This window comes from Saccopteryx bilineata, chromosome 1 (assembly GCF_036850765.1).
Source record: "Saccopteryx bilineata isolate mSacBil1 chromosome 1, mSacBil1_pri_phased_curated, whole genome shotgun sequence".
NCBI lineage: Eukaryota > Metazoa > Chordata > Mammalia > Chiroptera > Emballonuridae > Saccopteryx > Saccopteryx bilineata.
In genome coordinates, this window is record NC_089490.1 from 227,353,783 (window position 1) to 227,381,755 (window position 27,973).

Here is a 27,973-nt window from a genome sequence, read left to right on the forward strand (position 1 = left end):
TGACCTGCTGCAGGCTGCTGATTCCCAGGTTTAAATTTCTGGCTAGCTTTCTCTTGTGAGCCCCAGTTAATATTAGCTGACAACTTAATTCATTTGGTGTAATTAATAGACACCTTAAATATATGTTATGTTTCCAAACGAGAGTGTGTAGTATGTTCATACAAATTTATACTTACCGATAAACAGGTTATTTCAGTGACAATTTTCCTTCAGATCTTCAACTATAAAAAATAACATAAGAGGCTAAATTATCAGTAATATCAACATAAGACCTGTAATATTGAAGTAGATGTCTTCCATGCTTATTCTGTAAGCTCTAGGTCCCATCATTTTTCCTCTGGTAGGCCACAAGAAAGTTAACCTATTTCGTTCTCAGTATAAAAACTTACTGAAGGATTTCACTTAAGTGAGCTTTCATATGCTATGCACCTGTACCATTAAACCATTTCTTTCTCTCAGCTTAGTATTTCGTATGTCATCTGACAAACAGTAATTTGAACTATTGAAAGATTGCACAACTTTCTGCTCAACAATTCAGTTTTGTTAGTATCATTGCATTTGTAAAGCATTGTATGCATTTATTTGACTATGACTGTTTTTGCCTTTATAAAAAATAAGGGGAAAGTAGAATAAATGAAATGTTAATAACAATTGAGATATATGTGCAAGTCACTAGGTATTCCAAAAGTGGTGATTTCTCAGCCTCAATGGGACTGGACCCTATTTGTACTTACGATAGTTGTCTGTGTCTGTATATCAGACAAAACAATTGTGCTGATACTGACGGAAACTGAAGTTAGCATAAGAAGGATTCTAATATAGCTACAAAATTAAAGTGACAGCTTCTGGACCCGGGGCAGCTGCTCTCAGGTCTCAGGGACAATAGCAGAGCCAGCAATTCTGGTTGACTAGGAGTTTATCTTATCTTTGCTTGGCTTTATTCTTTGTTATCATAGTCTTGCTTCATGGTTTCTCCAGATTGCCATTGTTCCAGCTTTGTAAATTGAAGTCAAAGAATGATTTTTGTAATCTTCAGGTAGGACAATCCTGGATTAAGACTGGTAACAAGTCCTGCTTGGATTGTTGTCCCTGCAGGGGTGCGGTGCTATGATGAGCCTATGGCTAGTGGGGAGTGAACCCCTTCTCTAAAGTGAGAGAAGGAATTCTGGCAACAGAAATTCACTGATAGTCAGCTGTGAAGGACAACAGCAAACTTACATTGTATATAAACATACAGGAAACAATTTCTAAAAGGTAAAGTCTTGTGGAAGAAATCGAAGATGAATATTTTAGGGCTCTGTTAGATTTATGGCATTGAAGAGCTTGTTGAGGAATGTAGTTTGTAACATTCCTTTACACTAATAGGATGCACTTAACTTTTATCTTAAGAAAATTTTAAAAGAAAATTGATAACATCTCATTTCTTGTGAAGTCTCTGAGCAATTAAAAAAGAAATCACTTCTGTCTACTAAATATTGCTTTATGTAAGCCAAGAAAACTAGAATTTGAGGTGAGATTTAGAAAATTTTATCTTTATTTTATATTTACTTGCTTAAAGTGATTGCTTATATCTTAGTTTTTAAAACTAAACATTCATCTAACTAGGGATTTTTAAATCTGACTCTTGGAAAGAAAGCTCATTTCCATTCATTCATTTTTGTGACCGAGACAGAAAGACAGAGATAGGGACAGACAGAGAGGAAGGAAGAGAGATGAGAAGCATCAGTTCTTTGTTGCGGCACCTTAGTTGTTCATTGATTGCTTTCTCATCTGTGCCTTAACCGGGGGCTACAGCAGAGCCAGTGACCCCTTGATCAAACCAGTGATCTTGGGCTTCAAGCCAACAACCTTTGGGCTCAAGCCAGCAGCCATGAGGTCATGTCTATGATCCCATGCTCGAGCCAGCGACCCTGCGCTTAAGCCAGATGAGCCTGCGCTCAATCCTGAGACCTCAGGGCTTGGAACCTGGGTCTTTTGCATTCCAGTCAGGTCGAAAACTCATTTTTAAATTAAGACATTTGATCAGTCAGCTCTTACACTTGCTGCTTTCACATGTTTTTCAAGAATGGATCATGCATGAGAGCGTAGGCATACTGGTTCCATGTCAGAGTGTTCTCTGGCCCATAGTACTCCACCATCGGTGTCAGTCTAAGGGAGGAGTCACTTCACATCCTGCCAGCTCATGGGGCACTTACTCCTTAGCTTTCCCACTCATTGGGTGATACACTGATGGACAGACCAAGTAAGATTGTGGCTTGGGAAGAATGGACCCTGTGACAGGGTCCTGCGTATTTCCCCTTCAAGGGACATTAGCTTTGGCTTAGTTAAGATGTTGAGAAAACCTCTTATGTTGAGAAATGTTGAGGAAAGCAGAACATCTGTTCATTATCTAGGCTTTAGGTAATCACCAAATTATGAAGCTTTTAACATTTAAGATTTTAAAATTGATTTTAGAGGAGAGAGAGATTGAGAGAGAGAGAGAGAGGGATAGGGATAGAGAGAGGGAGAGGGAGAGAAAGGGAGGGCTAGGGACAAGTAGCATCAGTTTCTCCCAGGAACTTGCAGCAGTTGCTTCTTGCCTGTGCCTTGACCGAGCCAGCCAGGAGCTTTGAACCGGCGACCTCAGCATTCCAGATCGATGCTTGATCCACTGCACCACCGCAGGGCAGGCTGAAGCTCCTAACATTGAAACTTGATTTTCCAAGACACTTGTTAATGGGAGTATCACTGTGCTTTGGATTTATAGGTGAAACTGGGGTTTTGCTTGCTGATAAAAAGACTTGTTATTTCCTTTCTTTTCTCAGTCACCAGGTTAGTACAGGTTTTTTTTTAGAATAGCTAACCAACACAAAAGGGTTAACCTGAGAGCCTTTGGGAAATTATTTTACTAATATTAAGCAAAACAAAGAAAAATTGGGAAAAATAGTTTATTTTTTATTTTTTCCTTTTTATTTAACTTACTGGGGTGACACTGATTAATGAAATTATACAGGTTTCTGGAGTACAATTCTACAATACTTTATCCATCCACTATATTGTGTTTGTGTTCACCACCCCAAGTCAGGTCTCCATCCATCACCATTTATCCACCCTTTACCCTCCTCCACCTCCCCCTCAGCAATCACCACGCTGTTGTTGGTGTCTATGAGATTTTTCTCCCTTTATTTCCTTTTTTGATCATCCAGCTCCCCTCACCACAGCTGTCTGTTTCTGTTTTGCTTGTTAATTTTTTTCATTAGATCCCACATGAGTGAAATCATGTGGTACTTATCTTTCTCTGACTGACTTCACTTAGCATAATCTCCAGGTCCATCCATGTTGTCTCAAAGGGTAAGATTTTCTTTTTTACAGCTGAGTAGTATTCCATTGTATAAATATGCCACAATCTTTTTTATCCATTCATCTACTGGTAGGAGCTTGGGCTGCTTCCATATCTTGTCTATTGCAAATAATGCTGCAATGAACATAGGGGTGCCTATATTCTTTCACATTAGTGTTTCAGTTTCTTTGGATAAATTCTCAGAAGTGGACTCACTGGGGAAAACTAGTTTAGAAAACAAGTGAAAGGGACTAATTTACTTTGCTTATTATAGATAAAATACAAAAAACAGGGCAGCAGAATATAAAAACTAAGCACAAGAAGCATATATTTCTAAAAAAAAAAATAGAGCAAAAGCCTTTGTTTTATCCTGTTCCTTTCTCCACACTTTTTTTTTTTTTTAAGAGATCTCTTGAATTTACAGTAAGAACTCTTGGTGTCTTAAAAGTTCTTGGCTGCTTTCCTTTGAAGTTTTAGCATAGTAATCCAGAATCTATTTTGCAGTACAGAAGTCCCATTACTTCTAAGATCTTAACTTGCCAGTTTGTTTGCTTCAAGTAGAGAAGGCTTCTTTAAACTGGGTATGTGTGTTGGGATGTCTCATTATAATTTTGTCTTTTTCTCTTTCTTTTTTATTTCCCTGATTGTAGTTTCTTCCTTTTGAAATTCACCCTTTAAGTGACTGAAGAGCAGATGGTCCCTCACTCTCCAGCCTTTTCCTGTTAGCTGTCCTTACCCTGTAGTTGTCATTCTGCCTTCATTTCTCAAACATTTACTGCAACTTAGACATTTTAACAGCTTCCTTCAAGTATAATTGACATACAATAAACCACATTTTTAAAGTGTCTATTTGGATACGTTTTTTGACATGTATATACCTATGAAGTCATCACCACAGTCAAGTTAGTGAGCACATCCTCCACCCCCTATGTAAAATGAAAAGCATGGCAACAAAAATATGGAATATAGGGGGAACAAGGCAGTCACTCATAAACCCTGACACTTCATCTGCATAACCTTTGCTGTTCTTTTTCATTGAACACGTATCATGAACACTTTTCTATGTTGTTACATGGTCTTAATAATGGGCAAGAGTTTTTCAAGATTCGGCCAATGACATGTTAGAATGCCCTCTTATACATCTAGTGAGATAGTGCACAGAACGTTTCATGTTGGCCGGAGGAACATATTTTCAGCTACTTTTGAAATAAGAGATTTGAAAAGGGAGGCAAGGAAAGAATAAAAGCAGGTGTAGTGGTTCTGAATGGTCCTCTCTTCCACGCTGTGTGTTAGACTCTCAGAACTCGGTCACCTTATAGCTGAACTTTGTTCCCTTTGACCAGCATCTCTGCATTTCCCCCACCCCATGGCTCCTGGCAACTGCCGTTCTACTCTCTGTGTCTGTGAGTTTGGCTTTTTTAGATTGTACAGTATTTGTCTTTCTTTGTCTGACTTATTTCACTTAGCGTAATGCCAAGAGATAGGTTTAAAGAGAAGATTCTCATGGCCATACTGAATGGGTCAGAAGAGTGAAAAGCGTAGTGAGATTGGTTGCTGGGCAGGTTTAGGTAATTGGTAGGATTATGAAGAAATGTTTGGGAGGATTTTTTTGTGGCTAAAGCAGCACTGATAAAGTAATGACTACAGCATGGTGGGATGAGAACGGGAGCTGTGAAGGCTGCCCCAGTGTTCTGGAGCTTGGTAATAGGAAGGATGATAGCACTGTCACACCTCAAAAAAAGATTTTAGGCATGTTAAAATGGGACAGGGATTTTCTGCAGAAGATTTATTTTAATTTAGGACACATTTTATTGTTTGGTAGTACAAGACTGCAGAGAAGTGGATTTTCAAAGATTAAAAAGGATTGTCTCCATCATTAAGGAGCTTATGATCTGTTGGTTTGAACTGAATATGCTTTCAGAAAATCAGATAGGACTGATAGAAGCAGTGGGCAGAGGTTGGGGCTGAAGGTTGCTGATTGTGTGAAAATGAGAATGACCCCAGGTACTCTGAGTTGCATGGTGAAGAAGTAGGCTTTTAATGGCGCCTGGGACATTTCTGGTGGTTAAGAGGAGAAACCAGGAATGGCCACACTGAGAAAGCATTCAGAGATACTAGAGCCTATCGCAGCTTAATTTCAGGTACTCCCAGCTCTTGAAGTCAGTTGTTGGACAGGAATTGGTTGAGTACATGTCTTTCTGTGGAAGCTGTTCTTGTGAGGGCTGAATAGGCTCAGGCTATTTAATGTATGTATTGAAGTATGTATTACACTTTCAAGTTAAACTAATAAAATACACTGTTTTTTGAGATTAAAAAACCAGCAGTAATAGCAATGTAGTAAGGTTCAACCCAGTACATTTAATTATCACCAGATTTATTTATTTTGTTTGTATTTTCCTGAGTAGTGGGGGGCAGTCAGACTCTGGTATGCTCCTGACTGGGATCCACTGGCATGCCCACCAGGGGGCGATGCTCGGCCCCTCTGGGGCGTTGTTCTGCTGCAATTTGAGCCATTCTAGCGCCTGAGGCAGAGGCCATGAGCCATCCTCAGTGCCCAGGCCATCTTTCTCCAATGGAGCCTTGGTTGTGGGAGGGGAAATGAGAGACAGAGAGAAAGGAGAGGGGGAGGGTTGGAGAAGCAGATGAGCGCTTCTCCTGTGTGCCTTGGCTGGGAATCGAACCCGGGACTTCCACATGCTGGGCCAATGCACTACCGCTGAGCCAACCTGCCAGGGCCTATCATCAGATATTTTTGATGCCTATAATTTGTTTCTTTGATAGACACTGGGGCTACAAAATAGACCTGATAGAGGTGTCTTAAAAACATTTCTCTGGGAACATTCAGAGTTTCCAAGTAGGACACCCAACATTGAAGATTCCCCCTTCCTGTTGGTGTTGCTCCTTCATCTGCTTTGGGAACAGGGATTGTCCTTAGTGTCAAGGTTCTGATGGGTCTTCTCTCTTATAGCCATCCTCCCTTCCTCTGTTCCCAAAATAAGACTCAGGAGTAGGGAGGAAGAGGGCAGAGAGGAGTGTTTTGGGGTGGTATTCCTCAAACTGTGGGTTCTTAACAGCATTTTATCACAATTGGAAGAATAGAAAGGAGCATCCTAGAGCACTTTGCACATGGTAATGGCTAGCATTGTTCCATTAAATTGTTTCATTTCTCTGGGTAGGTGTGTACATACTGGGTTGTACTATGTTCAGTGTATCACTGGCCTCAAAAATTTGACAAATGCTGTGTTAGGAGATGAATTGATGTTGATTGGGCATCTCAGAGATTTAGGGTATGCCATTTTGGGGGTCCTGGGACTTCCTTTTTACCTTTCTCCTGTGGGCACGGGTAATAAGCCTTCTTGCCTTTCAGTTGTCCACCAGACTCCTCTACACCCTGGCTCATGGTCTCCCATCCCCACCCCTAAGTTATCTGCTGTGTAATGAAATACAGTTTAGCACAAGGACAGAATTATTTGGTTTGTTTTTTCTTTTTAAAAGGGATTTCCTAGTAGTTTTTGGTATAAAGGTAGTTAAAAACAGAAAACCTAAGCACAGAAGTTATTTCTTTTTCATTTCCGTGTTGTAAGTAGAACATAAAACTTCCTAAGCTGAGTTTTCTATGGAAATCACTGAGGATTCATCTGTGATTCAGAGGAAAACAAGATGGAATGGTACTTGATGTTTAGTAGGCACTCAATAAATATTTATGGACTGACCGAAGGAATGAGTGGAGAATCCTGGGCACTTGTGTGTAGGGTCAGTGGACTGCTTATTAGTGGCTGATGAAGCAGAAGTGACAGTGGAACAGAGGTAATTATTGTCCCCCTATTTCTCTGCTGTACTCTTTTAGAAGGAGAGAGATAAGGAGAAAGGAATCCCAAGTTGGCAGCTGGTTGATTAAAAGCAGTCCCTGTGGCCAGTTTTGAATTTGGATAGTGATTCTTTTTTTTTTTTTTTTTTTTTTTTTAAATTAAGGGAGATGGGTAGGCTTTTCATGATTGCTGCTGCTGCTGTTAGTTTTTAGGGTTATTGGCCCAGGGTTCATTTTTTTCTTTCTCCCCAGTTATTGGGCAAGTTGATTGTTAGGAAGGCTGGATTGCTTTGAGGGAGTTGTCATTTTCCTCCAGGGGGATGTTTAGCTGAGAATGGAGACTACTTTGGCGAGGGCAACAGCTGCTGAACAGTCTGTTTGGGGATTAGGTGCAAGTCAGTGGGTAGTTGAAATCTGCCTCCTGGTTCCTGAAATTATGTTCCTTTGCCTCAAGAATAAATGTTTTCCTGCTCAGTCCAGTTAAATTCACTTAGTTCTGGCTGGTGATGTTTACCTAACTAGTTGGTCACCTTTCTCTGTAAGGGGGCTTCCTTGAGAGTGTGACAGCTGCTGTGAGCACATTAACAATGTTGCTTTTGCTTTCCTTTAGTTTTTGCTCCTAATGTAATTATAAGTTTGTGGCCACAGGAAGTTTGAGTTAAAAATTAGTTGTATAACATCTAATCATTTTGGTAGAGTTTTAAGATGTCTTTCAATTGGGTATCAAACAAGGTTTATCCATATTTTTGTGTTGGAATTTTAAAAAGGTTATTAACCTTTAGAAGCATTAAGAGACTTTACTACTTAGCTGCTTGAATCCTAAGCTTGCTAATTGGTTGGGGTTGCATACGTGGGTTATATATCTGACCAGTTCTGATGGCGCTAATTATGTCAAGAGTTTCAGAAGAGACTAAATTAATTGCCAGCCTATAACCATTGTCCACGCAGTGTTGTACTGTTAAGATCTTTTTTTTTTTTTTTTTTTGTATTTTTCTGAAGCTGGAAACAGGGAGAGACAGTCAGACTCCCGCATGCGCCCGACCGGGATCCACCCGGTATGCCCACCAGGGGCGAAGCTCTGCCCACCAGGGGGCGTCGCTCTGCCGCAACCAGAGCCACTCTAGCGCCTGGGGCAGAATGGGCGCTTCTCCTATGAGATCTTTTTGATTATCTGAGTGAATGCTTATTTATTTCATACTACAGAAATAACCTGCTGTAGGTGCTTTTAATTTGGATGTATGTTGACCTTTTATATATCAGATAATGTGCCTAAAATCCTGAAACAGGATTTTAATGATCCCAGTCTCTATTTAGGCTTGGCCTACAAAGCTGTAAGCTAGGTCTTTGCATTATCTAGACATGTTTTGTCTAGAAGGTCTTTTGTGGTATCTCAGCCTGGAAGGAGAATTTTACAAGATTTGGAGGTATATTTCCATATTTAGTTCAGTTCTGTCCTAGTGAGTAGAATTCACACTTAGAATTAATTGCACAGTTGTCAGTGCACTGGCAAATTTCATCTAACTATAGAGTGACAAATGGAAATGTCCTTTTCTTTTTTTTTTTTTTTACAGAGGCAGAGATAGACAGGGACAGAAAGACAGGAATGGAGAGAGATGAGAAGCATCAATCATCAGTTTCTCTTTGCGCGTTGCGACTTCTTAGTTGTTCATTGATTGCTTTCTCACATGTGCCTTGACCATGGGCCTTCAGCAGACCAGGTAACCCCCTGCTGGAGCCAGCGACCTTGGGTCCAAGCTGGTGAGCTCTTTGCTCATGCCAGATGAGCCCGCACTCAAGCTGGCGACCTCGGGGTCTCGAACCTGGGTCCTTCCGCATCCCAGTCCGATGCTCTATCCACTGCGCCACCACCTGGTCAGGCGAAATGTCCTTTTCTTTTTGATGTCCAAGGTTAAATTTGTGCTCCTGAGCTCAGCAGATTTGGAGCACTTAAAGCTGGGCATCTTCAAACTTTGATTTAGTGGATGGTCTTAGTTTTCTAATCATTAGTAGAAACTTAATGACAGTACATTTTTAATGCTTATATTTTATTGGAGTCTGGAATTATCCCCTCTAAAAGGTTCTATCATTTCTGATTTTTGAACATCTCAACTAGCTCTTCTCTTCAGAAAGGGCTGTTTCTACAGCCCTTTCTACAATTTTTATAAATGGATACACTATATATACAGTTAGTTATAAATACTATATATAGTTTGTTCTTGTGACTGCATTTCAGCTACAGATCAGCAGAAGAGTAAATGTAGTTAGGCTGCTTTTCTAGTGTATTTTAATTTGAATTTCACTTATATGAGTAAAATTAAACTTAATTTTTCTTTCAACATTATATAATATTAGCATATTATCTCCAGTGAGTTCTGAAATAATTTTCATGCCTTAGATGTGATTCTTTTAAAGTATTAATCAAAGCTATATGTTTGGGGGTAAGGACATTGGGGTGGAACAGGGTTAGGGTTGGGTTGGTGTTGGTGGAAAGGTTAAGTTATCGAGTAAACTGGAGCATTATCTTTTATTAGGAAGCATTTATGAATAGTTATTTTTGTTGTTATAATGGAAAATGAGACCCTTGCCTTGTCCTCAAGGAAAAGAGAAAGTTATACATTTTCTTCGGCATAGTAAGTGATACTTGCCCATTGAAATAGTTTTATATTTATTAAAAATATAAAAATAGTATGTGATTATTATAGAAAATTGACCAAGTATGGGAAAGTATAAGGAATAAGTTAATCAGTCAACTAATACTTAATGATTACCTTTGAAATATTTATAGCTGCCAGGCCCAGTTCTCTGGCTTGGGAATATATAGATAAATGAGGGGAGAGTTCCTGTAGCCCGGGGACCTGCATGCTAGTAGAGGATAGAGGAGAAAGATGTACCAGTTAAGTCATTATAAGATAAATGTGCGGTGGGAAAGGGTACAGGGAGAAGGTGCTCCAGGGCCTGACTTGATTAGGGAAGGTCTGCTTGGGGGGTGAAGTTTGAGTTGGCCTGAAGGATGAGGAGATAGTCATGCAGACATCTGGAGGAAGAGCATTCCCAATAGAAGATGCAGTCAGTCCACGGGCCTGTGATGAGAATGAGATGAGCATGAACAGGCCTTGTTCAAGGAACAGGAAGCAGAGAGAAAAGAAAGTGTCCATAGTAAACCCATAATAAACATACTTGGAGGTTTTTTTTGTGATATAGTTTAGTTTTCTGTTTATAGAATTTATATTCTGGTTTTATTACATTTGTGTCATAATATAAACATTCCCCCATTTCATAATGAATGCCTTTAGTAAACATTTTTTAGGGTCAGGATAATTAATTTTGTAAATGTATCATAATTTACTGAAACCCATTCCCTGATTATTTGGCATAATCCCCTACCCTCCCCTTCCCTACCCTCCCCTTCCCTTTTATGAATGTTGCAGTGCCCATTTTGGGATCTAAAGCTTCTTAGAATTGGCACTCAGAAGGAGAATTATGAACTGGGGCAAAGATGTGAATTATTATTTATTACCAAATATTTTGCATAATGAATTGTTTTTAGTTTATGTTCCAATTACCAGTGTTTGAAAAGTGCTTACTGTAGCCTGGCCTGTTTTAAGTATTACAATACCTTTCTTTTGAAAAAGTTTTTGTTGTATAAAATATATAAATGTCCATATTAGTTAGTGTGAAGTGATATCTCATGGTGATTTTTGATTTATATTTTCCTAATGACTAATGAGGTTGAACATCTTTTCACGTGCTTGTTGGCCATTAGAGTATTAATCTTTTTTCAACTTGACATTTTTATTTATTTATTCATTTTAGAGAGGAGAGGGAGAGACAGAGAGAGAGAGAGAGACAGACAGAGAGACAGAGAGAGAAGGGGGGAAGGAGCTGGAAGCATCAACTCCCATATGTGCCTTGACCAGGCAAGCCCAGGGTTTTGAACCAGCGACCTCAGCATTTCCAGGTCGACGCTTTATCCACTGCGCCACCACAGGTCAGGCCCAACTTGACATTTTTATTGAAGTATAACATGTATGACAGGTACAGAAAAGCGCACATATCATAAGTGTTCAACTCAATTTTCACTGACCCAATATACCCATGTCACCAGCGTCCAGACCAAGAAACAGCCCAGCTCCCCTCATGTTCTTATAATCACAGTCTCCACACTGTCTGGTTTGTGACAGCAGAGGTTAGTTTTGCATGCCTTTGAACTCACAGAAAGAATCACATAGTATGTATTCTGGCTTCTTTGGCTTAACATTGGGTTTGTGTCATTCATCCATATCATTCATTTTATTCCATTGGGTGAAATATGCTAGTTTTTTTTTTTTCTTTTTGTATTTTTTCAAAGTTAGAAGCAGGGAGACAATCAGACAGACTCCCACATGTGCCTGACGGGGATCCACCCAGCATGCCCACCAGGGGACAATGCTCTGCCCATCTGGGATGTTGCTCTGTTGTGGCCAGAGCCATTCTAGCGCCTGAGGCGGAGGTCATGGAGCTGTTCTCAGAGCCAGGACCAACTTTGCTCCAGTGGAGCCTTGGCTGTGAGTGGGGAAGAGAGAGATAGAGAGGAAGGAGAGGGGGCAGGGTGGAGAGGCAGATGGTGCTTCTTCTGTGTGCCCTGGCTGGGAATTTTTTTTTTATTTTTAATTTTTATTCATTTTAGAGGAGAGAGAGAGAGAGAAGGAGGGAGGAGCAGGAAGCTTCAACTCCCATATGTGCCTTGACCGAGCAAGCCCAGGGTTTTGAACCGGCAACCTCAGCATTCCAGGTCGAGGCTTTATCCACTGCGCCACCACAGGTCAGGCTATCGGGAATTGAACCCAGGACTTCCACACGCTGGGCCGATGCTCTACCGCTGAGCCAACTGGCCGGCTGAAATATGCTAGTTTTTAAAATCCATTCTACTGTTGGTGACCATTTGGATTGTTTGTAGTTTTGGGATATTAGAATGTGACAAACATCCCAGTATTTGCTTTTTTCTTGCTCATGTGTGTGGGCTAAATTGATCTTTTATGGTCGTTGTACTAGCTTTAGTTTTAGTATTTTGCAATGTTGCCTTTAGTGTAAATATTTCCTCTACTCAGTTGGTCGACTCTTTTTTACTTTTAATATTTGTTGTCTTTTGGTCATATAGAAGTTTTAAGTGTTTTCTTAAGTTTAGAAAGTGATTGCTTGCTATGTATAGAGTTTTGAAATGGGAAAATTTTCAAAAAATGATAATGTTTTCTGCCTTGGGGACTGGCATTGTTTTGTTTTCTTATCAGATTTAAGAGTGTACCCAGTATTTTTATAATAATTATAAAACCAGTGTTACCTTAATTCTCTGGTCTTTGAGCTCTACTGACCATACTTCTTAAGTTATAAAATAATGTATATATAATAGAAAATTAGAAAAATAAGAAAAGCTTATATAAGAAAATGAAAATAATGATACTACTTGTATATATACATAATGTTCTATAATGTGATTTCCCCTTGTGAGGCATTCTAAATATTTCCTTCTGTTATTAATATTACTCTGATTTAATATTATTAAAGCATGATTTTAAAGTTTAATTTTTATCAAAGTAGTTTATAGTTTTTTAAAGGCAAATAGTTCTACAGAGTCTAGTATTTAAAAGAAAACAGCCCTGAGCCTGGTCCTTTTCCTCTAGAACCAGGTCTCTGGAGGAGCCACTGTCACCGTTGACTTGTTTCTTTTGCAGTTTTTGTATTTCTAGGGAGTATATTTATACCAACATTTCTTGACTTGGTCCAGTTTTAGAATTTATCTCTTGACTTCCCACTGTGGAGGATAGGGTTTAGTTTTTAACATTACCTCCATTTTTCTTTTCATCTTCTAGATATGGTTATAGAATGGTTAACCATTTTGGTTAACCAAGGTTTGCTTTATTATGATTACATAAATATTATTTATATTTGAGCCATGTTTTTTTAATATATATATATAAATGAATACATTTTATTTTATTTAAAAAAATCTTTAGCACACTTTCTTTTAAAACGACTTTGAATTTTACCTAGATTTTGAGTCTTTGTGTTCATTTACTTCGTTTTTTCTGAGTTCATCACCACTTCAGCTCCAAACTCTCCAACTGACGTTGAGCTCTCCTTTCAACACAAACACAGCACATAATCTGTCAGTGCCTTCTATTTTTTCCTTGGATACCTTTAACCTTCTGTTCCAGTTTGGATGGGCTGCTTTTTTGGCCAGCTTCTTGCACTAGAATTTTCTCTATTGTCATGGGAATTCTCTGCCTTTTTTCTGTATTGTCTACCTCTCATAACTTGCTAAGAAATGAAGCACAGGAAGCACATTCTATAAAAAGTCAACCTTTTTATTCCTACTGCCCCTTTTGTATCTCTGCTAGTAGTAAAATTTTCTAACCGCCCACCGGTTCCACAGTAATGGTGATTTATAAAGTAGGGAAGTAACTTTACTTTATAAAACTTATAAAGAGTTATAGCAAGTTAAAGCATATAATAATAATTACTTACCAAGTACTTTATGTTGGATTTTCGCTAAGTTTGGCAGAATAAATCTTTCTAAAACAACTTACTATAGTTAAATCTTTTTATTTATACTTTGGTTGCTCTGCTACCACCCACCATGAAAGCTGGAATGCCCACTAGTGGGCGGTAGGGACCAGGTTGACTATCACCATTCTAGAATATTTATGAGTACCTTTATTAGAACCACTTCTCGGTAATTTATCTGCAATTAGTAGTCAAGATTATTTTCCTGAGAATTTTGAAGGCATTGCTCCAATGTCTTCTGGTTATAGCGTTGCTGAGAAAAATTTGATGTCATTCTCATTCCCAGTTTTTTGGGGAGAAAACTCTTTTTTTCCTGGATGTCTTTAGGATCTTTGCTTTATTCCTGGTGCTATGAAACTATAGTGATTTGTCCTAGTGTGTTTGTAAAATAAAAATTATGATGATGAACCCTTTAAATTTAGAAACATATACTCTTCAGTGCTAAGAAATTTATTACGTCTTTGGTGATGGACTCTGTAAAGAAAGCTCTTGTTACCAGGTTTTTGGACCTTTTGAACCAATTCTTTTATTACCTTCTCTTTCCTTTCTCATTTTCTGTTTTTGTTATTCTTTAGATTCTAACTTTTTTATTGGAGTTACAATTTTTACTCTTTAATTTCAGAAGTTTTTCTTTATATGCATTCTTATTTCACCTGTGAATATTTTTTTTTCCTTTGAAAGATAGTAATTACATATAATTTGAATTTTTTTGTTCTCTGCATAATCTGTTGTGTTTTTTTTTTTGCATTTTTCTGAAGCTGGAAACAGGGAGAGACAGTCAGACAGACTCCCGCATGCCCCCGACCGGGATCCACCCGGCACGCCCACCAGGGGGCGATGCTCTGCCCATCCTGGGCATCGCCATGTTGCGACCAGAGCCACTCTAGCGCCTGAGGTAGAGGCCACAGAGCCATCCCCAGCCCCCGGGCCATCTTTGCTCCAATGGAGCCTTGGCTGCGGGAGGGGAAGAGAGAGACAGAGAGGAAGGCGCGGTGGAGGGGTGGAGAAGCAAATGGGCGCCTCTCCTGTGTGCCCTGGCCGGGAATCGAACCCGGGTCCTCTGCACGCTAGGCCGACGCTCTACCACCGAGCCAACCGGTCAGGGCCTGTTTTGTTTGTTTTAAAATTTTTTTTCCCCTCGGCCCTGGCCGGTTGGCTCGGTGGTAGAGTGTCGGCCTGGCGTGCGGGGATCCTGGGTTCGATTCCCGGCCAGGGCACACAGGAGAGGCGTCCATCTGCTTCTCCACCCCTCCCCCTCTCCTTCCTCTCTGTCTCTCTCTTCTCCTCCCACAGCCAGGGCTCCATTGGAGCAAAAGATGGCCCCGGGCGCTTGGGATGGCTCCGTGGCCTCTGCCCCAGGCGCTAGAGTGGCTCTGGTCGCCACAGAGCAACACCCCGATGGGTGGAGCATCGCCCCCTGGTGGGCATGCCAGGTGGATCCCAGTCGGGCGCATGCTGGAGTCTGTCTGACTGCCTCCCTGTTTCCAGTTTCAGAAAAATAGAAGAAAAAAAAATTTCCCCTCATGTTTTGCTTTTTACGTTTCAAGTTAAAGTATTGCTCAACTGTTTTGGAGATCCTTGGATGATGACTTAGATTTAAATGTGAGGCTTTTTCAAAGAAAAATTTTTAGAAGTGAATTGGAAGGTGTATTTTCATGTGCAGAGCTTACAGAGAGGTGCTTGTCATTTAGGGGTGAACTGGTACATCTGGCTTTCTCTGAGCTCCCCAGCTCTTGGTGTCTGCAGGCTGCCAAGATGCTGCGGCTGAGTTGGGGAAGAGGAGGGTAGTAGGTGGTTGGTGGTACCCTTCAGTATGGGACTTGAACTTAATCTCCACTATACCTCCCTCAGAAATGCCTTTGCTTGAAGTCCCTCTGGGTAAACTTTCCAGAGGGAGGGCTAAATGCCTGGTTGCATTTATTGGGTTATGGGATCTGGGAGTTTGATTAATGACTCTTTGTAATGTGTTTTAACCATTTTTTTAGTCTACTCCTGATTCTTGAAACTTTCTAGGTTTTCTTTTTGCTGCCCACTCTCGACAACTCCACGAGACAAGTTCCATTTTCTTCAGCTTTGTAGATCAGTTCCTATAATCTGTTCACTTTCCAGAGTCACTGTACTGACATCTGTAGTCTACTGTAGTCCTCCTTGGTCTTTTTGTCTGTGGCCTCTGCCTCTAAAAAGATTGTTTATGTTTTAGTTGGACTTGTACGAATCACCACTACTCTGTTCTGCCAAGGAAAGGGTGAGCTGTTGTGGTGAGTTTCTCTCAGGTCTTTGTGCTTGGCACTGCCAGCTGCATGGTTTAGGACCTTAGTGTGGGCTTGGTTATTTTATTGGGTAAGTGGAAGAAGGGCTAATTTTGTGATTGGCTAAGGTTATTAAGCTTTACTTATTTTCAGTGGACTACCAAGGCTTTTCAACTAATTTATTAAAATATGGTTTAATTCCAGTAGGTTAAATTTAGTTATATATTTAAAAGTATTTGTAAAAAATTCTCTTTGTACTTAGAAGGAACATATTATATATATTCAATATATATATATTTAACTACAAGGAGATGTGAAGTTGAGGTTTTTAAGGTGCTCAATGTTTGTGGGGTAAGAATATTGTATTAGCTTGCTAGGGCTATCATAACAAAATACCATATACTGGGTGGCTTAAACAATAAGGGTTTATTTTCTTACAGTTCTGAAGGCTGGAGGTGCAAGATCTAGGTGCTGGCAGGTTTGGTTTCTTCTGAGGTTTGCAGATGGCCACCTTCTTGCTGTGTCTTCACAGGTTTTTCCTCTGTTTCCTAATCTCCTCTTTTTATATGGACACTAGTCATGCTGGATTAGGGTCCACCTGTATGACCTTATTTTAATTTAAAGTAGAGGTTCTGTAGAGCCATCCTCAGCGCTGGGGGCAACCATTTGAGCCCTGGCTGTGGGAGGAGAAGAAAGAGAGAAGGGAGAGGGGAAGGGTGGAGAATTAGATGGTCACTTCTCCTGTGTGCCCTGACTGGGAATTGAAGCCAGGATATTCACATGCTGAGCCAATGCTCTACCACTAAGCAAACCAGCCAGGGTTTGGTCCTGCCTTTTAATAGTTCCCTAAATCATTTAACTTCTCTGAGACTTACTACCAAACCTATGAATTGAGGGTAATAGTACATCCCAGGGTGATTTTAAGAAATTAAAGATGATGTATGTTAAAGTGTCTAACATAGTTGACTCTCAAATATTCTCTTACTGGTCTTTCTTTTTCTCTAAAAAAAAAAATTTTTTTTTTTCAGAGACAGAGTCAGAGAGAAGGATAGATAGGGACAGACAGACAGGAACGAAGAGAGATGAGAAGCATCAATCATCAGTTTTTTGTTGCAATACCATAGTTGTTCATTGATTGCTATCTCATATGTGCCGTGACCGTGGACCTTCAGCAGACCAACTAACCCCGTGCTCAAGCCAGCGGCCTTGGGTCCAAGCTGGTGAGCTTTTTTTTTTTTTTTGCTCAAACCAGATGAGCCTGCACTCAAGCTGGTGACCTCGGGGTCTTGAACCTGAGTCCTCTGCATCCCAGTCTGACACTCTATCCACTGTGCCACCGCCTGGTCAGGCTCTAAAATGTTTTATATTTAGTATAAAAATGTTAATTTCAAATAGATATATGTTGTGTATTACTGCCTGATTCTTTTTACTCATAAGTGATTGAATATCAACAGTTTCATAAAGTTTATCCTAAAACTGTATTTACCCAGTTAGTTCCTTTGTTGGAATTCCCCATCATTGCAAGTAATTGTTGGTTTAACATTCTTACACATACATAGTACACTTACTGATTTCCTTTAAGTGAAAACTACAGAAATGTAATCAGTGATACCTACATTTCAAAGATTTTTGATGCATAAGGACAAACAACCCTTAAATACTTATTATATCATTTGACCTTCTCTACTTTGATATCAGATTTTGGAAGGATAACTTGCATATCTTTGCCATAGTGAGCTTCAGTTTTTTTTTTTTATATCTTTATCTGCGTTCTTTTAATATTTTTGTGAATTGCCTATTTTTATATTGGCATACTTGTTTTTTTTTAAATTAATTTTAAAGATCTTTTTCATTACTCCTACTTTAAAAGTTGAAAACTCTTGTCGTTTTCTCGTTTGCTAATTAAACTCAAGAGAGACCTTTCATGGACAAAGAAATTGAAACCAAAAGACCAAGTGCATACACACTTGGTAGTTAGGATTCTGGGCTCAGGTTGCTCAAGTCTGAACCCTTGTCTTATCGTTTAGGACCTTTGTAACTTTAGGCAAACTCTTTAACATCTTAGTTTCTTCGTCTGCAAAATATAACAACTATTTCCTGTGATTACTGCAAGAATTCAGTGACAGTGGTCCTAACGCTTCTATTCAGTGCATATCACATAGTAAGTACCCTTGAAGGTTAGCTATCAGTAATGATAAGGCTGGTTAATAGTTGCGGGAGTAGATTGCTTGATTCAGTGCCTTTGTTTTTTGGGATTCCTAATCTTTTCATTAGAAGCTTCCTAAACATTTAATAGAAAGTATTCATTTAAAATAGTATTTATTATTTTAAATTCAAGACACAGTATAGGTTCCCACTAATTATAATTAGTCGTAAAATGGTTTCTTGAAGACATCTATTTAGTTGCTTTTCCTTTTCTAATTATGTGATAATAGTTTAAAAACAGTATAACATATAATACCACCATATTTAAGAGGGTCTCCTATTTGTAAATCACCCTTGGTTTTCAGTAGAGATCAGTAATTGATTAAAGTTTACGACAGTGCTCAAGTTTTGCTTTGTACCTGGTTGTGTTGCAAGACTCCGTGTGTCTTGATTGTTGGGAGTTAAAGCACGCATAGCACAAGAACTTTGTGACCTAAGGACTGACTTGAACTGTTAGTTCTTGCTTTGTTAAATACTAAGAAAAATTGGTGACTTTTTCTTTTCTTTTTTTTGCAGTACAATTTTAAAGCTAGATCTTTGTATCCAATCTGTTTTTAAGTTACCTCCACTAGTTCAGCCATCCTCAGTAGTACTCTTTGTGGATATAACAGGGCAGTTTAAAGGGCAGATGTAGCATTTTGTTTTACTTGGCTTAAGCTTTGTTTGTAATGCTCTTAATTGTCTTTTAAAAATAATGTTATGCTATTTACTAGTTGTGTTTCTTTTAGAATTTATTTTGGCATTTCCTATTTACATTTCACAGATTAACAAGCAACTTGCTTGCTCTAGGTTTATGATTTTGGAATTTTTTTTCTGATGTGCAGATTTTCTTTCATAAGTCCCATGAGAAATCAACATGATAGCTGTAGTCATTCCTGTTGTGTGTAAACTGTGTAACCCCTTCACAATCCCACTGTGAAGTCTAAATTCATGTAGACTAACATATACTTGCAGCTCTCTGGTAATATTTTCTCTTAGGGCTTACTTAAACAATAGAAATTATGCTTATTTTTGGACCTTGTTTTTTCCCCATTTACAAATATTTGCTGCTATTTTGTGATTCTTAGCCGAATAAAAAAACAAGGATCCCTACTGTTTGGTCCTTTAAATACTGTTATATTCCAGTGTTTCATGTTAACACAATTTTTCAACATTGGTATTTATTTCTAGTTGGATGTCAGTATGTACCCCTCCTTTGTTTAATAGTCATTTAGTGCACATTTTCACACTTATTTACCCCCTTTTAGGTTAAGCCCCTTCAGCTCTGTTGGTCCTTTCTCTCTCAAGTCACTGACATTATCCAAAGAGAAAAAAACGAGTAGTAGCTTCACTGGCTGAAAATGGTTAAAGTGCCTGGAATATCCCTAAGAGATTGTTTTTTTCAAAAGGAACGAGACAGGGAATTCCGGTTTTTATATCTACCACTAAAAATGACCTGTTTTTAAGTTTCTGAGTTTATATATTGAAATAATAGTGTTGTTATTTTACTCAATGTGTATTGTTACTAAAGATATTTTGGCATACATACAAGTTTTTGCTTATTAGAAGTTTGTAGCAGGAATAAACAGTATTCACAAAAAGTTTTACATTGTTTTGTAGCTGAATAAATAAGATTTAGAATAAGATTGACCCCTTAAAACTGTATGAAACTGCCTATGATGTCTTTGTAAATAAACATGACTCATAGGACGTAGGAAGCCAGAGCATGCTAGTGATGAATGTCTCTGCACGTTTGGAGGCAGTGGAGGAACAAACATAGCAGTCCCTTTCCTTTTTGAAACTGAAGCTTGATACTAGTGTTATATTTAAAGATTAATAAAATTCCAGTTTTGGAGAAAGAGAAGCAAGGTTATATTTGAAGTCACATGTTTCCCAATGTTCTCTAATTTAATTTAGATGATTAATATATAATTTACAACACTTTTATAGAAGCTGCAAATGACCATATCTGAGATAATTTCAGCTAAAAGTTTTAGCTACACTTGTAGTTTAGGTTTCAAGAAGTCCCACATGTAATTTTAACTGTTGGTTAAATTATTTAGTTATTGTTTTACTTGGGGAAAAGGACTTCCATGGTGGAGTCCTCACTGTGGGTGATCAAGAGCCATTGGTGTATGTCCACATATAGGAATGGTGTCCAGTACTTGACTGAAGCCAGATTTTAATGTCTTTGTCAAGAGTGTGGGAGAAAGGAGGGGAGATGTGAAGGGGATTTAATTAGGCCCTGTGTCCCAGACCTCTTACCAGAATGGCAGAAGCAATGCAACCAGCAGCTGTGACCACTTGTTGAACTTATTTACCATTTTTATCTCACTGGTCAGATGTTTTAATTTTCATTTGAACATCTAGAGAAAGATTGGAGTCTTAAGGTGGCAGCTGTCTGTGCGGAATAGCTGTCCAACTGTAAGATACACACTAATTTTAACCCTTTGTTGCCCTACTTGCATCTCTATCACCTGATTATGCTGCTTTTATTTCGTGGCTTTTGAAATGAAATGTCTAACCTATGAGACCAAGTTTTCAACTGTATTTCTAGATCAAATAAGTAAAATTTTCTAGAAACTTTAATTTACATAAGCTAAATCACTACTTTCAGGCTTAATAATTGGAGAAAAAAGGTCATAGTCTTTCTGTTGTATAATAGAGGTGCTGTTTGATGAATATAATGAAATTTTTTGGAAAAGTGCTTTTTAAAGTCAGTTACCACCCAACCCCCTGCCTTCATCTGAAGCTTTGTAGCTTCATCCGGGCTGGTTTTGTAATACGGTTTAGTAATTTCAGGAACCCTTCTATCTTAGAGAGCAGGAGATGGAAGATGGAAGAGGACTGAATTCAACTTCAGTCCCCCAGACTCTTTGCTGATCAAGTGCCAGGTTTTATTGATGGAGGGATCAGTCAGGTGGGTTTGCCTGGGGGGGCTTAACCTAAGTAGAATGTAAGTCCCTACTGTGGTTGTCCCTAAGGGGGAAAAGTATCTGAAAATTGGGCTTTTCAGTGAATACTTTCTGTTGCATAGTTATCTGTCTCAGTAGCAGTAGGACTTCTGGAACAGCATATTAAAAGATAGCATGTGTCTTTTGCCCCTAAGTGGCTTATGAGGTCAGCCAAGGAAAGATGAAACAAGCCGCTTCAGAAAAACCTTTCTCATTTAAAGTTGTGGGAGGGCATTAGAACTATGTCAAGATACTGAGAAAACTATGGGTTCTGAATTTTCAGCCAAAAAAGAATATCTTTGAGCAGTAGGGAAACAATAAAAAGAATAAGTACAGTTGCAGATATTACTTACCTCGAGGGTAAAAGAGGACATTCCTAAAATTAAACTGTAGCCCATAAACATTTTGGTTTTTATGAATTGCATTACTCCTCATTTTGAATGTTGCCTTCTGCTAAACTACTCCTTTAACATGAATTGAGTTGATCGTATTTTGTTCTTATTCTTCCTAATAGATGAAATTTACTTAATGTTTTGAACTTTGTATTTTTAGATATACTATAAAAGTTACGCAGCTGTTGCTTGGAGATGTATGCATGTGAATTACTTGGAGAAATAGCATCACGTGTAGGTCCTATGCCAGCTGATAGTCAACTGCTGCAGAAACAAAAGATGAAGCTAACACATGAGAACATGGGTATAAGCATCTGTTCTGAGTAGTCCCACCTTGTTTTTAGGTACACCTTTGTCGTGACTAAGCACATTTCACGATTAGGAGGCTGGCTTCAAGTTTTTTTTTTTTGTTTGTTTGTTTTTTTGTTGTTTTTTTTTTTTTTTTTGTATTTTTCTGAAGCTGGAAATGGGGAGAGACAGTCAGACAGACTCCCGCATGCGCCCGACTGAGATCCACCCGGCACAGCCACCATGGGGCGACGCTCTGCCCACCAGGGGGCGATGCTCTGCCCCTCTGGGGCGTCACCATATTGCGACCAGAGCCACTCTAGCGCCTGGGGCAGAGGCCAAGGAGCCATCCCCAGCGCCCGGGCCATCTTTGCTCCAATGGAGCCTTGGCTGCGGGAGGGGAAGAGAGAGACAGAGAGGAAGGAGGGGGGGTGGAGAAGCAAATGGGTGCTTCTCCTATGTGCCCTGGCCAGGAATCGAACCCAGGTCTCCCACACGCCAGGCCGATGCTCTACCACTGAGCCAACCGGCCAGGGCCATGGCTTCAAGTTTTCTGTTGGTGAGCAAGGGAGTGTTTTCCCCTCATTTTGTTAGGAATTTGAGTGTGACCAACTACTCAAGTCAAGATACATTTCATTAAATCAGCTTGAGTTTTGGACTTAATCTGATTAAAATTAATTGACTGGTAGACATATTTAGTTTGAATCTTTGTGTCATAATTAATTTGGTAGTTTTCAGATTGAATTGTTCCCAAGCTTCAGTTAAATAGATCTGATACTGTATGTTTTTATATACCCGTTTTCCCTCAGTTATATCAGATTGGTACATACATAGTTTCTAACTCACTGATCATGCTTTTTATTTTCAGCAAAGCATGAAATGTCTATAAAGTATTTATTGCTTTTAGCAAAGATACCTATAAAGGAAGAGAAATTTCCCCATTGACTTCAAATACTAAATTGCATATTATTTCTGATGGAAGTGATTTTTTTTAACAAGTTTTAAAAAATTAAGTAGTGGTTATCCACATTCCATGCTGGGCATTGTAATTCATTTGCTCATTTGACATTTAGCAAATACTATACTTGAATATGATGAAGTGTTAACACTACAGGTGGAGATAATAGAGTTCTCTACACTAGGATGTGCACTGATAAATTGTTATAACACAGTGAGAGCCATGCAGGGACAGGAGCAGGCCAGTCAGTCCTGTGGTACTTGCTGATTGACTTGGGGGGTGGTGTGGAGAGAGGCCAGTTCAAGAAGACTTCCTGCATGTGGACTGGGAGACACAGACTTGCAGTGGGGCAAAGAAGGCTTTCCGGATGGGCATTCCAAAATAGAATGATGAAAAGGGTGGAGAGAAGACAGACTGTTGGCCCAGGCATCCCGACAAGATTAAGTAGATTGTAATGATGTGATGTCATTGAGGCAGTCCCAGAAACAGACTTTGTGCACTGATCGAAGATGTCCTCACTCAAATCAAAACAAAACAAAACAAAAAACGATTTCACATGCCTATTACTTTATCCAGTCATTTAGGAAGAACTGCCCTTAAACCTTGAATCTAGCCATGGGCCAGAGAAGCAGTGTAATATTTCTGCATTTCTAGCCTCACCTCAACTTCTAGTGCATGCACACTCGTTTCAGCTTCTTAAGGTGGACTGAAAAGAGATTTTTAACAGTCGATGCCATGTAAAAATAATAGGTGTATGCTCAAGGCCCATTAGTCTGGTTTCTTTCCTTTTCCTTTATTGATTGATTTTGGGGGTATTGATTTGTTGTTGCACTTAGTTGTGCATTCCTTGCTTGCTCCCGGTAAGTGCCCTGACTGGATATCGAACCTTCAACCTTGATGTTTTGGGATAATGCTCTAACCAGCTGAGCTAACCAGCCAGTCTTCTCTGCAAGCATCCATCTTTATTCATAATAATATTAGAAAATCACATCACTAAAGCCTCTAGTTAAGCAGCTTAGAAAGAAACAAACAAGCATATAATTGCCATTGTAACTTGTTTGAACATTTTGTAGAAGTACAGGACAGGAACGTCCAAGTTTCTTGAACATCATGCAGTTTGTATTTGGCTGAGGACGAATGGTAAAAGTCAACTACTCTTTTTCAGATTACGGCCAGTAATTCTTTTTTTATTATGCTATGCTAAAATTACTTTCTCAACACACTGCCAGAGAGTGTGAACAAAACATCATATGTTTGTGATTCCTAAATCACTCTGAGCTTTCATCACGTTCATCCCCTCGTCAGTGACATCGCATGACTGCTGACTTTCCATCTATCATGTTCTTCCGGCTCTCAGTGCCTAAGGGTGGGTGTGCACTTGAAGATTCAGGCTTTCTCTCATGGCGTTCACTGCACTCTTTGATACTTCCTTCTTCTGGTACTGGCTTGGTACCTGTTGACCCCCACAGGGCCATGCTGCGGTGTGCTGTATATGGAGACCATAGCCAAATGTGGCTTATCTACCTGGAGCATCAGTTTTCCTGAAAGAATTTTTAGGGAGAGCATGATATTAAAACAGGCTGTACCATGGAATGAATTGCTAGATACTCATTAAATTTCAATATAAAACATGTAACTTCAAAGAAATTTGTTTTTTGTAGGCTCCTTTGGGCTCCTCGACTTCTTCGGGGTATGTGTGTTCAAGTTCAAGTTCTATGTGCTATCTCATACAATCTTCAAGAACTCTTCTTGGGGTTTTTGTTGTATGGTAGTCATCATAGTCTAGTCCTCAGAACCTAGAGTAATGCTGACCTTGTTTTATTTAGCTAATCTGTGCCAAGGGGGGTCTGGTATGTCATATTTATGGGCTGAAGTCCGATTTGGTTGGAAGAACTATATATGGAGAAAGAGGAGAGAAGTATGCTTCCCCAGCTGTAGTGGACAAGCTGTTTTTCAAGACAGAATTTCACAACTTATAAAGTAGTTTTGAGCAAGAGTTGGCAGCTGTTGAATATTGACTGTTGTTGCCAAACGATATAAATATCTGGTCTGGAACCATGAGTATCAAAGAAATACTCTTGGAAAATTAAGGGTTTTTTTAGGATAATAGGAAAACCAGGCTTTCCTCAAGTAGTTATTTTTAGGCATGAGAAGCATCAGTTTATAATAAACTTAAACAATTTGACAAGTATCCGACATACCTATCGTATTCATATATATCTTTAAGTTGACTTTTAAGTCAAATATTAAAAATTGCCCTGACTGAGTAGCTCAGTTGGTTAGAGCATCATCCGTATTAGCCAAGGTTTGATCCCCTGTGAGGGCACATGTAAGAATCAACCAGTGAGTGCATAAATTAATGGAACCAGAAATTGATGTTTCTCTCTCTCTCTCTCTCTCTCTCCCCCCCCATCCCCTTTTCTCTCCCTCCCCTTTCTCTCTGCCCCTCCCTTTCTTTACCTCTCTCTCTAAAATCAATTAAAAATTTAAAAATCCAAATATTAAAAATGAACAAATTTAACAAAAATTAAGTCACATGCAGTAGCAGTTAAATTGAAACAAGAAGTCGGAAGCTAGAGATGTGCGAAGCAACAGCCATTTTTAGTGGTCGGTGTACTTGTGTTACGTCAAGGCCGTTGTGAATGCCCAGATCCATAAATAAGCCCTGTGGCCTGTAATAGCCACTAGATAAAACGAGTGCCTGTGGTGAGTGGAAGGGAAGGAAGCCCCATTGGCATGCAGGTGATGGGCAGGTGATCAAGCTCACTTTCCTGTTCCAGTCTGGCAGCGGGAAGTTCTGAGTCTTGTACAAAAGAAGACTCCGTGCATGTCATGGCTCTAGAGCTTTGCTAGTCAACAAAGCCGATGTTAAGGCTGCACTGTAGTTTGTTTGGTAGTGTTGCGCATGCTTGTGATTCTAGAACTCCCCTTATTTGCTGTCCTCATTTACCAGAATGCTGTTGCTGCTGATGCTAGTAATGGCTACCATTATTGAGTGCCTGTTTCTTGAAGTGCTTTATGTCCTTGGTTTTACCCTCACGGCAGTTCTGTGAGGTAGGTACTGCTATTATTCCACTTTGAAGTGAGGAAACCGAGGCTTAAGGAAGCTAAAGAGCAACTTGTTCAAGGTCACATGGATGTGTGAGAACTGCAGAGTTGGAGTTGAAAGTCATTCAGGTCTAACTCCCAATTCTCGGCTCTGAGCTCTTGTGCTCTGGTGCTTCTAAAGCTGCCCTTCTGTGCCCTGTAGAATGTAGTACTGATGGTAATTGACATGTCAAAGAAATTCGAAGCCTTGTTGAATGCAGGCTGGGTAGGGGCTAAAAGTACTGTATAGTCTATGTTATCAATGATTTTGATAATATGTTTAGCAACAGTTCTATAGTGAAATCTAAGATTACCATTCCCGCCTGGTCTTAACTGTAAAAGTGATGTGGTAATGTGAATAAGCTTGTCTTTATCAGTTTACCTGAGATTGAGCTTAATGAAGCTCAATACTTCATTAAGTATTGAGCCTCTTACTTTGTAAAAGGGCCTGATTAAAATACTCTTAGAGTTTCCTGTGCATAGATAGCAGGATGTTATATTTTCTAAGTAATAAGATACCATCCATGTTCAAGAAGTGCTGATTATAGGGCTTCTAGCTGCGGTGGAAGTAGGAAGGCTTCTTTGGGGGCCCCTGTAGAATCCAGGAAGGAAATAATGCATTAATGTAGAGGCAGTGGGTCAGAGTGGAGGGGTATCTGTAGAGCCTTGGGTGGTGGAGTTGGCAGGCTTGGTGGCTGATCGGGGTGACTGCAGAGGAGCAGTCTGTAGAGTGGCACTCGGGTTTCTAGCTGGGGCCAGACATTAGGGTTTTTGGGTTTTGGGGATCGGAAATAGAGAGGGAGGGGCAGATAGGGTGAAGGAGGACAATAGGTTGCATTTTGAGGTAGGTTTATGATACTTAGGTAGAAATACATACTAGGAAATTGTCTATGTGGGTTTGGAGCTTAGGTGACAAGTGTGGACCCTAAAGAATGTTTTGGCACTTTTTAACAGGTATTAGTTGCAGACTGTGTGTATGGACTCTTACCTAAGCCGTGGTGGTGGTGGTGGTGGTGGTGGTAAGGGTGTGTAGTGAGCTATAAGGGGAGGAGATTAGTCACTACCCTACTTTCAAACTGATTATTTTCATCTACACATTGTTTCTCAACCCATTCAATTGAAAAACTTTAGAGTTCTGATTGGAATGAATATGGAGAAATAAAACATGCTAGTCTTTTGTCTTTCCTTTTTATTAATGAAGCTATAAAAAATGTACTGTATTACATAATTTTTATTTTGGGTATGAAGCCTGTGAATAATTAGCTCCTTTAGAGAGAAGGCTGCACAGGAATGAAACTTGGTGAATTTGCCTCCCCACCCCACCTGCATAGTTTATTATGAAAAATTCAAAACATACAGAACAGCTGAAAGAATTATTCAGTGAAAATCTTTGTATCCACAATCTTGATTAACATTTTGCTATACTTGCTTTATCACATATCTAACCATATATGTAATTTATTTTGGTGCATTTCTTAAAAATAAGTTCTAGTCATCAGTGCACTGTTTGCTAAGTATTTCAGTGTGTATATCATTAACGGGGACTCAGTATACCATTTTTATTCCTTTGTGGTAAAATATACACAGTGACATGCACAGACCATTGGGTAAGGTTTGACAGATGCACACAACTGTGTAACCCAAACCCCTTTCTAGATACAGAACATTCCAGGGTGATGGCAAGGTCCCCTGAATCCCTTCCCATGCTATCCTCACTTTCACCCTGCCCCTATAGACAAGTTGCTCTTCTGATTTATTTCCACTATTGATTACAATTTCCTATTCCCGAACTTCATCTAGGAACCATAAAATACGTGCTCTTGTAATGCTTCCTAATGATGTAATGTTTTTGCCATTCATCTGTGTTCTTTCCTGTTTCAGTTGTTTGTCTTGCTCAGTATTATACCTTTGTATGACTAGACCACAATTTGTTTATCCATTCTACTAATGGGTTACTGGGCTGTTCCCAGGTTTTGACAATGCATTGGAATGAAAGGGTTAGAGGGTTAGTAGTGTGTGTTTAGTTCTATAAAAAATTATCTTTCAGTTGAACCATTTTATATACTCAACAGAGTTTGGGAATTACCGTTGCACCACATTCTAGCCATTCTCATGGGTGTGTTGTGACCTCTCCTTTGATTTTAATTTGTATTTCCCTAATGATTAATGATGATCAGAACTTTTATATGGACTT

The 27,973-nt window shown here is 39.3% G+C and overlaps 1 protein-coding gene across 6 annotated transcripts in view; it reads left to right on the plus strand.

Annotated features, from left to right (window-relative positions):
• The window catches only part of ENAH (ENAH actin regulator), a 144,098-nt gene that overhangs the window by 22,412 nt on the left and 93,713 nt on the right, over positions 1–27,973 (plus strand). The window lies entirely within an intron of this gene.